This window comes from Protopterus annectens, chromosome 5.part0 (genome assembly GCF_019279795.1).
Source record: "Protopterus annectens isolate FY-2018-M chromosome 5.part0, PAN1.0, whole genome shotgun sequence".
NCBI classification, from domain to species: Eukaryota; Metazoa; Chordata; order Ceratodontiformes; family Protopteridae; genus Protopterus; species Protopterus annectens.
In genome coordinates, this window is record NC_056735.1 from 1,493,328,362 (window position 1) to 1,493,342,435 (window position 14,074).

Genomic DNA, 14,074 nt, shown 5'->3' on the forward strand with positions numbered 1-14,074 from the left:
ACATATTCAAAGGACTACACCTTTCATCCTGCCTGGGAATACCAGCATGAGGTGGAGACTATTGGCTGGAATAAGGCGATGGGACCGGTTCTAGCATGCCCAGCTTGTTGCTACTGATGGTCTCACCCAAACAAGTAGTTTAGAAAATAAATGGCTTGATGGATGGATGGAAGGATGGATGAATGGACAGAGACATGGACAGATGCATGGATTGGCAGATAGATGGATGTGTGGATGGGTGAAGCTACATCATGTTGGCCTACATGAACTTAACAGTTTGGGATCTGAGAAGAGACCTGGGCACTATTTCTATCCTGGAAATTTCTTTCCTTTTTCAGCCTGTTGAAAATCAGTGAATAACTGCAATTTATATGCTTTTAAAACTATTTATGTATGTCCTGTTTCTGTTCAAGCTCAGTGCAGGAAAAGCCACAGTAACTCTGCCAAATGCAGCTGACAGGTCAAGCATGACCAAGAAGCAGTATAACCTTTGACATTTAGCCATAAGGTCGTCAGTCACTACTCAAATCAAGTTTGTCTCAGTACTTCACATTGATCAAAACTAGATTACTATGGTTAAACCAGATAATGAGATGTTTCAATAACCTGATCTATTATGAAAGGAAAGTTAACATGGATGTGTGGTTGGAGACGGTGCAGCCCCTGTAACAACATTTTATGGGGTTTCAATAAATATCAGAATTTACTGTTTAAGGGAGGAAGGAAATAACTATTTTCTGCAGTATCAGGTCTTGCACTTAGGGTGTGATCCCCAATTGTAAGGACTAATACAAGCTCATGAAGGGTTGTCAGAGGCATTTCCTAGTTTTGGCAGACTGTTTTCAAGATGTAGCTTTAATGTCATTGTAAGCACAACTGGTATAAGCTGAGGGAGCAGGCAGAGCATTTGTGATTTTCCAAGACTCAGAAGCTGATTAACACCACGCCAGCACTGATTCCTATGACTGGCATGCATTCTCTGTTGATTTTTATTGACGGTCATTTTTCCATAATTTAAGACTCCTTACTTTAGTTTTGGTCTCTGTAAATGAATTAATTAAGTTAAATGAACTGGGTTAATGTTAATGAATTAATTGCTTTCATAGTTAACATTATCTTGAAGTAAAATATGGTCATTTTGCCACTCTCAGTTTTTTAAACGTGTATTTCCCAGTATCCTACTAGAAGTGGGAGGAGTAATATACTGCACTGTCTGAAGGTTTTATGGTAGTTAAATTTCCAGACATTTTTTTTTTGGCTGGATATGCTCCCTTTCTTACTAAGTTTTAATGTATGCAGATTGAGAAGTGTGCTGTGTATTTTAGCATAGACTGCCACTAATCTATAAATTTAAACACAAATAGGTTCATATGTAAATACAAGGAAATCACTGTTCAGATTATTACACTCCTAGCATATAACCAGAAAGTGGCCAAAGGTGGGAATCAAAAACTGTACCTTGTGTCTGCAAAGTAAACACCGTAAACATTACAACAACCTCTGGCCCCAAATGATTAAAAGGGGCAATGAAAGGGTCAGAAAGAAGTACAAGAAAGGCCTATAACATGTTAGTTGCACAAATAAAATATAGATGCAGAAAATGGGTGCTATTTCTTGATGATGATGACCTGACAAGGACCCCACAATAATACTAGGGCCAGACAGAGACCCCTGATTTCATCTTCTCCACTAATAAGATGCACAGAAAGAGGACTTGATTATTTATTTATGTTTTTGCATTACATATAGATTGATATAATTACCAAACAGTCCTTTCCACATTTCAGTAAACTCATGCCTTCCTAAATGCTGTCAATTAGCCACCTCAGTAATGTTCCTGTTGCAAGTGATGTAATGGGTAGTATTATATTACAGGAGAGACAACCACGCATTTAGAGACAGACACACAGAACGGGTTTATAAAATATCTGTGAAAAAGCCTAGATAATCTCACCAGCATGTGGTTGTACAATTGACAGCAGAGTGGTTCACTTTAAGGAAAATCGGTAGTAATATTCTTCCAAAGTAGCCACATCAGTAGTGGACATTCACTAAAACACTTTCTTACCTCAGTCCTTTCCTTTGTCTTGAGTTGTGCCTACTCTCTAAACAGATGCATTCTGCTGATGCTGATGTTACATCCAGACTGAAAGTGTATACTGTGATCCAGATAGCTGCTACAGCCAAGCCCAGGCACAGGTGAGTTTAGATGTGGCACTCAGGAATGCACTAAACCAACCTAGAAGAGAGAGATGAAAGATAAGCTTTAATGTCAGATATATCATTACCCTAGGTAAAGGGATACAATTTAACAGGTGTCATCATTCTAAAAGTATGTGGATAGGACTAAAGAGGAAGGAATAGACAAACATAATGAAAATGATCCAGCAGACCCCCTCCTGAAGTGGGTAACAGCTACCGGAATTAAAATGATATATCGTTCTTGTATTATGAACCTGTCACATCATATTTCTGTAATACAGTTATGTAATTGGAGAAGCCGGATACCAAACAGTTCTGGGCTTTATGACAGTTTCCTGGGAAGGCAGAATCTTGAATGCACATATGCAAACAGAAGCCAACATAAACCACTTTTTCTGATAGTGTGCATGCATGTTCATGTGTCTGTGTATGTTCACAAGTATGCATGTGTCTGAACTCTGAAGAAGAAATGGAGATGGCTTGTTAAAATGCCACCTGTGCCTCTCATAATGTATGGCTTTGGCAGGGATGCTGTCATAAACAATGCAAAGGGGCTCTTGGCTTGACAGGGCAGAACACAGCATAGTTCTTATAACCTATGTTAACAACTTTTCACAGTCGGACACATTGGAGTTGAAAGAAATGTCTGCCCAATAAGTATTAATACTGAAAAGGGGAGTTGTGTGTGTGTATGTATGTGTGTGTGTGTGTGTGTGTGTGTGTGTGTGTGTGTGTGTGTGTATGTATACAGACACATTTGTAGTCTGTGTCTCTGAGTGTTTGCGTAATTATAAGGGAGAAAATCTGTTTTGTTTTGTAACAGTCAGCTACTTGTTTTCTATGCAGCAACTGCATTGTGGGATTAACATATTCTTAGACAACACCCAACATGTCACTGTTTTGCTCATTAACAGTTGAATGGACTGCTGTATTAATCTTCAGAGTTTATGCAAAAACTGTAGGTACAGGGTGAGTATTAGGTTTAGCTCCAATACTAAAATCATAGGTACTTCAACTACCAAAGGAAAAATTGGGCAAATCACAAAACAGTTTTGATTTAGGAGTAGAATATACATTGCACCTGTATACATACTTCCATTAACATGCGTCACTTAGTCATTTATTGTACTTAAGTAGTTCTTCTATGGGCATATAAAACTTCATATGTTGTCAATAATGACACACACACATGCATTTGTAGTTATTTGCCCTCATTCATATGTAGCGATATATACAACTGACAATAATTATTGAATGGATCGGATTAATTAATGTAGTAAGGCTTTGTACACCTGGGTCAAGACTGAGAAGGCTCCAAGTAGATTAAGACCTCCCACTGAGTTCAACAACCATAAAACATATCCTTGAATCTGAACTGTGCAATTGCTGTTAGTTAATGTATGACTTTGTACTGTATTTGAATGTATTTCATTAATAGATATGAGCTTTACTTTGTTCCTTGCAAAATGAGTCATACAATGGATTACTACAATAGCTTTATTCATTTGGTTAAAGTAAGCACATGATTTGACACCATTTTCTATGACTTCTTTAGCATATGAAATCTGCCATTACCTTGCATATCACCAACATTAGGTACAGAAAGACAGTTCTACTACTGCGCTGATAATACTGGCTGGCACTGCTTCCCATATTACCAGCATTAGGTACACAGAGACAGTCCAAGTACTGTTACTAATAATTCCGGCTGCTATTAATTCCTATAACACTAACATTAGGTACTCAAAGACAGTTTGAGCACTGTCTCTGATAGTACTGGCTGCCATTATTCCCCATATCACCAACATTAGGTACACCGTACATGGAGACAGTTCGTGTTACTAATTCTCATGTAAACAACATTTGGTAAACAGAGAGACAGAGAGAGAAAGAGTCTGATTACTGTCACTGATAATACTGACTACCATTACTTTCCATATCACCAACATTAGGTACACAGAGACAATATGAGTACTCTCTCTAATAAAACTGCCTGCTATTAATTCCTATATCACTAACATTAGGTACTCAAAGACAGTTTGAGCACTGTCTCTGATAGTACGTGCTGCCATTATTCCCCATATCACCAACATTAGGTACACCGTACATGGAGACAGTTCGTGTTACTAATTCTCATGTAAACAACATTTGGTAAACAGAGAGACAGAGAGAGAAAGAGTCTGATTACTGTCACTGATAATACTGACTACCATTACTTTCCATATCACCAACATTAGGTACACAGAGACAATATGAGTACTCTCTCTAATAAAACTGCCTGCTATTAATTCCTATATCACTAACATTAGGTACTCAAAGACAGTTTGAGCACTGTCTCTGATAGTACGTGCTGCCATTATTCCCCATATCACCAACATTAGGTACACCGTACATGGAGACAGTTCGTGTTACTAATTCTCATGTAAACAACATTTGGTAAACAGAGAGACAGAGAGAGAAAGAGTCTGATTACTGTCACTGATAATACTGACTGCCATTACTTTCCATATCACCAACATTAGGTACACAGAGACAATATGAGTACTCTCTCTAATAAAACTGCCTGCTATTAGTTCCTATAACACTAACATTATGTACACAGAGACAGTTTGAGTATTGTCACTGATAATTCTTTGTTTTAAAATTAATTTCACGTTTGGTTATGCCCCTAATGTTAAAGCTGCAAGATGTATGAAAAAAGCGAAGATTAGGTTCATAGGGGTGTACTAGGGTAATGGCCCTGGAGCCTTTACAAACCTAGCCCAAAAGATTCCCTGGCAGCATGCTGCCCCACATTATTTCCCAGTGCCTCTGTCCAGCAGGGCTGCTGAAATGATCCCCAGGGTGAATTTTCTATTTCCCATCCACTCGTCAAGATTTCTCTTGAAGAGGGCCAGTGAGGTGCTCTGCTTGATGTGTAAGGCAAGTCTATTCCATAGCATGTGGAGTCTCTGGGTTAGGAACCTGTCCCTCCAACAGGTTCTGTTGATTGTGGTAATGAGGTTGAGATCTCTGGCATGTATGGCATGGGGGAATTAGGATTTCTTTAGATGTAGTACATCTAATAGTGATGGGTCTGACATAGCTTTGTAGGTCAAGCAGAGATCACCTCTAAGTAGGTGATATGGTACCGAGAAAAGTTGGAGTTTCTTTAGTCTTTCCACACACAGCAAGAGTTTAAGGCCTAGGATCCTCTTAGTGAGGTATTTTTGTGGTCTTTCTAGTTGTTGCATATGTCTAGTGAGGTACATGCAAAATGGGGCATTGTACTCAACAATTGGTCCAATGAGGGATGAGTAGATAGATACAATGACCTCTTTCTTCCTAGAGGCAAAACCCTTTGTAATGAGATGTGCCACATGATTTTCTGACCACAGGGGTGATGTGATTATCAAAGGATAGGTTGCTATCCACTTGTGTTCCCAGATCTCTTATGAAACCTTCGGTGTTCAGTGGACTACCATTGATGTGGTAGTTCATGGGTATTGTGTTTTTCCCATAGGGAATGACAATGCATTTTTTGGCATTGAGCTTGAGGTCATGGTTCTGACACCAGTCATTGGTCTCCGTAAGGCTTTTCTGTAGAATAACAGCAAAAAAAGATAACCAAGGAGAGAAAGTACTGTCACTTCTTTATTACGATTCCTCACACCAAATAAAACGTTATGAACGCCTTCAGTACAATTGCGTTTTCGTCCTAACAAGCATGGACTTCATCAGATAAAAACCATTTCATTTCCTTTGTCTTTTATACAACCTTTTAAACTAAAAGCCAATAAAAACCTTTCATTTCTAATTAAATAAACAAATCAAATTCCACCAAATTCATTAATTATTAATGATGAGACAATTCATTTTTCAATTTTCGTTTAAAATCAATAACTTATTAAATCATTCATTCATTTTAATGTCTTATAATTATATATATTTATTTAAAAATGTTATAAAAATATATAATATATATACTTTAAAAAATTCATTACATTTCACAGTGATGCATTCAAAACAGTAAAATAAAAGTATCCCAAAATTTCATAACAACAGTGCCACCTTTTGTTTTTGTTTAATATTACACTTGTTGTATTTTTTCCTTTTACATTCTAGCTGCTCTTAATTTTAATAGGGGTAAAATGGATATATATTCGTTCATACCAGGGGCTTTGTTTGCTTCTAAAGTTAACTGCCACCATAATTCCTTGTAACCTACTGTTTCCTCCCAGGGGCCTCCTCTAATGTCACATTTAACTTGATCCAGAACAAAGAAACAAAATTTATATCTCTCACATATCTTAGAGTGTCTAAACAATGCATTAGTCTCTTTCCCCTTTTTTATGTCGTAAATGTGTTCATATATTCTTTTCTTGAGAGTTCTCTCTGTCTTGCCCACATAAAAGGAAAGACATCTTTCACAAATGGCAAAATATACCAGGCCTCTGGAGTCACAATTAAAATATCCCTTACTAGTTACCCAACGTCCCCTGCTCTCCAAATAAATTTTTTCTTTATTCATTATGAATTCACATTGTCTACATTTCCCACACCTAAATGTCCCTATTTTTTTCTCTACTGTCCCTTTCTCCTTTTCTATGCAAATTATTTTTTGTCTCTAATATTCCTTTTATACTAAGGGAATTCTTAAAGACAACCTTAGGTATCATTTGAGGGAGCCCATCCAAATCTGTGAGGGAGCCAAATTTCTCCCATTCCTTTTGAAATATTGCCTTAATATTTTTATTCAATGCATTGTATTCTAGTATGAGGGCTTGCTGAAAATCCTCCCCAGATTCTACCCTCTTCTCATTACTGATATTTGTTCCTTCTTTTTCTCCTAGGATGGGCCTAAATTTATCTATTCTCCCTCTTTCCACTTCCATTCTTAAGTTTCTAATGAACTCCCTGGGATATTCCCTTTCTAAAAACATTCTTTCTAATAGGTCACATTCTTTTGTAAATTCTTCATTATTACTGATCATTCTTGACCCTCTGACAAACTGTCCTTTCACTAAATTTGCAATATATTGGATGAGCACTATTAAAATGTAAAAAAGAGTTTACATAAGTAGGTTTCCTATAAACTCTAGTTTCCAAGGTATTATTTACTTTAAGAATCTCTATATCCAAATATTGGATGTTTTTTTCTGAATTCATAGATGTAAATCTAAGCAAATCAGTTGTTCCCCCTATATATTCAATAAATTCCTCCAATTTGTCATGGCCCCCAGTCCAAAAAATTATTATATCATCTAGGAACCTTGTGTATAACCTCCAATGCCTCGCAAAATTGGAGTTAAAAATATGCTTTTCTTCCCAATTTGCTAAAACCAGGTTTGCAAAAGTGGGTGCACAGGCCGCACTCATGGCAACTCCTTGTATTTGTTGAAAAAATTCGCCATTGTATACCAAAAAGTTATTCTTTAACACTAAATCCATTAAGCCTGTGCACGCCACTTTTTCCTCTAATGTCAAAACCTGGTCCCTAAATATTTCTTCTTCAAACATTTTTATACCTGCCATATAAGGAATAGAACCGAATAAGTCTACTATATCTATCGTTACAAATAGTAAATCTTCTGAATATAATTCTGGACCCAATTCCCTAAGCAAGTCCCAGGAATATTTTAATATGGCTTGCTTGTTAACCCATATATGTTTTGTTTTTACATCTACAAACTTAGCTAAGGGGGTAGTTTTTGAACCGTCTGCTGAGACTATTGGTCTTAATGGGGGGTCCTTACTATCTTTGTGAATTTTCGGTATTCCGAATATGGCAGGTATTTTAGGTTTTTGAACTTTTAAATATGAAAGCATTTTTATTTCTATAACATTCTCATTCACCATCTCTTCCAAGATCATATCTATTTTTCTGTAAGCTAAATTAATTTCATTTCTGGAAACAACTGTATATTTTATTTCATCCCTCAGAATTTCATTCATTTTTCCTTCATATAAAATAACATCCATTAGTACCACACTCCCTCCCTTATCCGGTTTCATAACTCTAACATCTTGATTAAATTTCAATTCTTCTAACTTTTTATTTTCATCTACATCTAGATTCTTTTTATATCCAGTTCTTCTTTCAACCTTTCTAACTTCATTTTCCATAACACACTCAAGCTCAACTCACTTTCATATTTAAAAGTCTCTTTTTTTGCTGTTATTCTACAGAAAAGCCTTACGGAGACCAATGACTGGTGTCAGAACCATGGCCTCAAGCTCAATGCCAAAAAATGCATTGTCATTCCCTATGGGAAAAACACAATACCCATGAACTACCACATCAATGGTAGTCCACTGAACACCGAAGGTTTCATAAGAGATCTGGGAACACAAGTGGATAGCAACCTATCCTTTGATAATCACATCACCCCTGTGGTCAGAAAATCCTTCTGTGTGGCACATCTCATTACAAAGGGTTTTGCCTCTAGGAAGAAAGAGGTCATTGTATCTATCTACTCATCCCTCATTGGACCAATTGTTGAGTACAATGCCCCATTTTGCATGTACCTCACTAGACATATGCAACAACTAGAAAGACCACAAAAATACCTCACTAAGAGGATCCTAGGCCTTAAACTCTTGCTGTGTGTGGAAAGACTAAAGAAACTCCAACTTTTCTCGGTACCATATCACCTACTTAGAGGTGATCTCTGCTTGACCTACAAAGCTATGATTCCTGAGTGAGGAATTGTATCGAAGTCCTTGGCCAGATCGAGGTAGGCTGTGTGAACTACCTTGCCATCATCCACAGCTCTGGTGACAGATTCAGAGAAGTCCGCCAGGATGAGCAGACAAGTTCTACCCTTAACATATCCAAACTGCATGGGGTCTAGAGTATGGAGACTCCTAATGTCTTTATTTATTAGGTCCATGATGATGAGCTCCATAGCTTTACATACCAACTTGTCAGGCTAATGGGGCGGTAGTTCCCAAGGTCCATAGTCCCACTCCATTTGTGGAGTGGGATGACTGCAGCAGTGCGCCATTCATTGGGGACAAAGCCTGAAATGAGGCTGTGATTGAACAAGGCACACAGGTGTGGTGCCAGTTCATTTTGCAATTCATGTAGAACACGGCCCAGGATGTTGTCAGGTCCCATGGAAGCTGTATTCTTGGCCTTGGACAGTGCAATTTTAACCTGTGCAGCTGTAATACTGGGTACTAGGCATTCCTCAGGTATTAGGATTGGCCCTTTTTAAGGGTGACAGGGGGTGAAATTGGCACTGAATCTGTCAGCCAGCATATTGGCAATGTCTGTTGGCTCAGTGTAGGAGTTACCATTGTGTAGTAGCTTCGAGCAGATCTGAGCATTGCCTTGTAGATTTTTGACATAACTACAGAAGGCTTTGCAGTTGCCTTTAGTATTTGTTGCAATTTGGTTTTCATAGCTAGCTTTAGAGGATCTGATGAGAGATCTCAACTTTTTGTTGAGGCTGACAAGGGAGTTTTTCCAGTCTTGGGATTTCGCCTTGTTTTGCTACGGTTTCTTTCTTCTGTTGTAGAGTTTGTTTATGGCAGGGAACCACCAGATTGTCTTCCTTTTTTTGGAGGAGAGTGTTTTGGTTCTATTGGGAATGGCTTGTTTTATGCATTTGTGTACATGATCGTACAGTGCATTGAAGTATGATTCAGCAGTCCTGCATTTATTCTTCATTTGCATGGACATTGTAAAGTTAGCCACCTCAGTTTTTAGAAGCCCAAAGTTTGCTTTAGAAAAGTTTTTTTTACGGTGGTTTCCTTTGCGGGGGGGGGGGGTGGATATCCATGGTGCCTAGCTTGTGGTCAGATCTGACCAGAGAGGAGTTGACAACTGGTGTAGAGGAATGGTTGTCCATATTAATAATAACCAGGTTGAGGATGTTGCTAGTGAGAATGAGCTGGTTCAGGGCATTGGAAATGATGAATTCCAGGAAATGTTGAGCAAGTGTGTTGGTACTTGAGTAGTTTTCCCAGTTAATGGTGGGATAGTCAAAGTCACCCAGTATAAGGGTGTTGGGTTGGACCTTAATATTTTCCAGGGTGGTCAGGAATATGGAGTGTTGGTCTTGGGGCATGTGGGGGATCTATAGCAGACAAAAATCTGGATTGCAGTCTTGCCCAGTGTTAGTTGTGCCTGGAGTATCTCTGATGCATTATGTTAGGCTACTAGCCTAGAGGTGTACATATCCTTTATGAATATGGAGGCACCACCGCCTTTAGGGTATGTGTCTGCTTTTCTTTATGACCACAATCACAAAATGATGTCAGCACATATATTATTGTTGTTGATTAACATATATTTACAAAACTAGCCAAGCATTCTTGGTAATTAAACACAGCATTCTTTTTTTAAAGAGCAGCTACTTATTTGTGTCACTAGGAAATAAGACACTCCTTTTCTCCGGTTAGCATGGAAACAGTGACATAGTAAGTTGCATACTAATTTAGAGGCACTGTGCATTAATTATTTCATAATGACATGGCCGAACCTTTTATCCTGAAGACAATTTTCAAGGTACAGTTTTTATTAATAAACTTAAAAGAAAATATAACACACTTTTTTACAGGGAAATTACATATGACAAGGAAGTTATATCCACCTCTATTAGTTAGCTACATTTGCTGTGGAAAGTGCGGCAATACACTTTAAGAATTTATTTGAAAATTGTCATATCCTTGATTCAGAGAATGGAAATATTGAGTTGTCATATCCTTGATTCAGAGATTGGAAATTTTGAGTCTGTTGTTGCTACCTACATACAAATGGAACTCTGATATAACCCTTTGTTTTCCTTCAGTATTTTGATAGATCACTTGTTCTCCATGACAGCCAAACAGATGAGGCCTGTTACAAAATAAATAGCTCCTAGTCCTACAAGTTGGAGATGTATTACACAATAGTACATTCATGACACAGCTGAAGTATGAAGAACAAAATCTACATGCAGCTTCGCTGTGCACAGTCTTGAGAAGTTTGTAGACTTTTGATGAAAGGTGCCCCACTTTGTCAGTACCGTTGCTTCTTCTCATGTCATGTCTTTATAAAGTACTACATTCATCTTCCATGTCATATTTCCTTCTGAACAGTGTATATTGGCTTCCCTTAAAAAAGATTGCCCAAGTACCTAGCCTGCTTGCTTGTAAATTATTTTTTTCCGAAGTATTAGCCTACATATTGCAAAAAGCTTTCTGCTAAGGCATTTACTACGGAACAACTCTTCTGTCGAGTGCCATACACTATCCATCCAAAAGCCCACTTGATGAAACAAGTAAGGGGGTCTTCTCATTCCTTGCTCCTACCACGTGGAATTTTCTTGACCTTTAAGATCATTAAGGCTATAGGACTAGATATATAGACATATTCAGCCTACAACATCAGCGTCATATAAGATCACTTCTGTTCTTATTTATAGCACATTCTGGTATGAACCTAAATTTTGGGTGTAGTTTGCTTACATTAGTATTTATTTTCACCATCATTACTTAACTTATTTCATCCATGTATTTCTGTACACTTGTTTTGCCTTATGACCAACCCATGGTTGAAATGGCTAACTTGGGTGGTTTATTTTCCTGGTTAACAAACTAAAACATCCCTATGTACATACACACATAAATAAATAAATAAACTTTACACTTTGTGCTAGTAGCCCAATACCTATCACCTTTCTTTCTTCCAAATTTTGAAAAAATATCTTCATCTACATCAAAGATGATATCACAACTGCCCCTATATATCTTGTTTTTTAATGCATTTGTTGTTCAGTTAGTATTAGTGACACTGTGAAAAATTCCTAGAAAAGGTCTTATATATATGGGATAACCAAGGTATTCTGTTTACAAAAGAAAAGAAAAGAAATTAGCTGCTATAAAAACTACCTTGGAACTATCCCCATTTAAAAAACTCATATACACGCAATTGATGATCAATAACAACTCTTACTATGCGCCCTCTATGCTTAATAAATTTGACTCTAAAATCTCCTCCTCTTGTACTTCCTGCTCCTTCCCAAAAGCGGACCTATTACATATATTTTGGTTTTGCAAACATACCCACAAACTTTGGTGCTCTTTAAAAGTTCGTTTGGAGGAAATGGGATATCATAATTCCACCCTTTCTTGGGATTCTTCACATATTTAACATGAAGTTACGCACGTTAAAACAGCATGTTTTAATTATTCTTTGCTCCCTCACCAAACTATATATTACCAAGAAATGGTTGGATCGCACTAAATTGTGCTGGAATGGATTTAAGGAGCTGGCTTTGAAATATATTTCAGCACATAAGTTCATCATAAAAGGGCCTAGGAAAAAAATCTTATTTTAGAAAAATCTGGAGTTGTCTATTTGACTTAATTCTATGTGATTAATTCTATTTTTTCTTCTTGGTTTATAACTGGACATATGGCATCTACCCCACTTTATGTTGTACTTGGGGATCCACTGTCATCTCTTATAACTCCAATTAGTTCTTTCAACCCTCCTCTCTACATGATAGCATTTTAGTTTTTAGTTTGTAAATATTGTATATAATTAGTGTGGGTTTTATTGTCGTGCTTTTACTTTGTTTGTTCATTCACTCATTTATTCAAGGTTTTTATTCATAAACTGTGTAATTGTTCTCAGTTTTCCCTCCTCTTTGTATTGTTGTGATATTATGTTATAAACAAAATAAAAAGTTATTTGAGAAAAAAAAAAGGTCTTATATAAATATAGGTGGAAGGGAAAAAAAACTGAAGAAGTTACTCCTGATACAAAATTACTTACTAGTCATACAAATACACATGTAAAATGTGTATTAACACGGAGTTTTATATATTACTGACTACAGATACATATACTAGGGTGTGGGAGAGAGTGCGATCAGAAGAGTTAGCTGAAGTTGCATTTATGACAATCAGACTTTAACACCTCTTCCTGACACACTTTCATCCTGCATTGAGAAAAATTACTTTTGCAGTCTACAGCATTGGGCCTGCAGAAGAATCCAGACCAAGCAAGTTACTAGCAACAGAGCTCCATCAGGGATTAAACAAGCTGGACAAAAAATGCTTGTCTGGTTGTGCTTTTCAAATGATTTATCAAAGATGACTTGGTAAAAAGGGACTACGACAAAAGAGGGATTTCTCCTTCCCATCTTGTTGCAGGCATCCTGAACCTAATACAATTGCATGCATTGAAAACTAGTTAATCAAAGTAATAAGTGTAAGCTGAATGAACGAAACCTTTTTCTTGCACTTTCACCCCTATGTCCATACATAGAGGAAAACCCTTTAAACATTATAATTAATACCAATCACCAAGCCTCAAAGATGATTAGAAAGCAAACATAGTAATTTTATTTCAATCGTTTAATCCGATCTTTATGGTCTTGCATAATTTGGTCATCAACAAGCTGATTGAATATCAAAGTACAATGGGTGGTACAATGGGTGGTAGTGAAGGCATCTGCCCCTCTATAAGAAATATTTTTAATTGCATAATTCTGTTTAAATGTACTTTTTTCAATAAAACATGCATTCAAACAACTGGACTTAGCTGTAATGGTAGGTGTTCATAATTCAGATGTTTTTCAGTTCTTATATGGAATGAAATAACCTACTTCTTATAGGATAGCTTCCTATATAGCAGAAAACAATATACAGACCTCTCTCCCTAGAAGTACATCCCCAGTCTCAATTATATACTCAGTAAATGATGAAAATGAACAGCTTAATCAAGAAACAAGCATGATTCAAAGCAAACTACCCGAGTGAGCAGCCAGGAAAAATGTTAACTTATTTCTCAGAAAAGAGACCTAAGCTGCAGAAACAACAGAGATAAAATTCTGCAAACAAATCCCTTAAATTGTAAAATCTGCTAAACAGTAAACATAATCTGTTTTTCACTACA

At 37.0% G+C, this 14,074-nt stretch overlaps 1 protein-coding gene across 10 annotated transcripts in view; it reads right to left on the bottom strand.

The window, feature by feature from the left end:
* The window catches only part of TENM4 (teneurin transmembrane protein 4), a 4,497,462-nt gene that overhangs the window by 3,468,380 nt on the left and 1,015,008 nt on the right, over window positions 1-14,074 (bottom strand). For all 10 annotated transcript variants that reach the window (XM_044071318.1, XM_044071319.1, XM_044071323.1 and 7 more), the window contains exon 3: window positions 2,069-2,239. The gene's annotated coding sequence lies outside the window, so the exon portion shown is untranslated. The remainder of the gene's footprint in view (window positions 1-2,068; window positions 2,240-14,074) is intronic.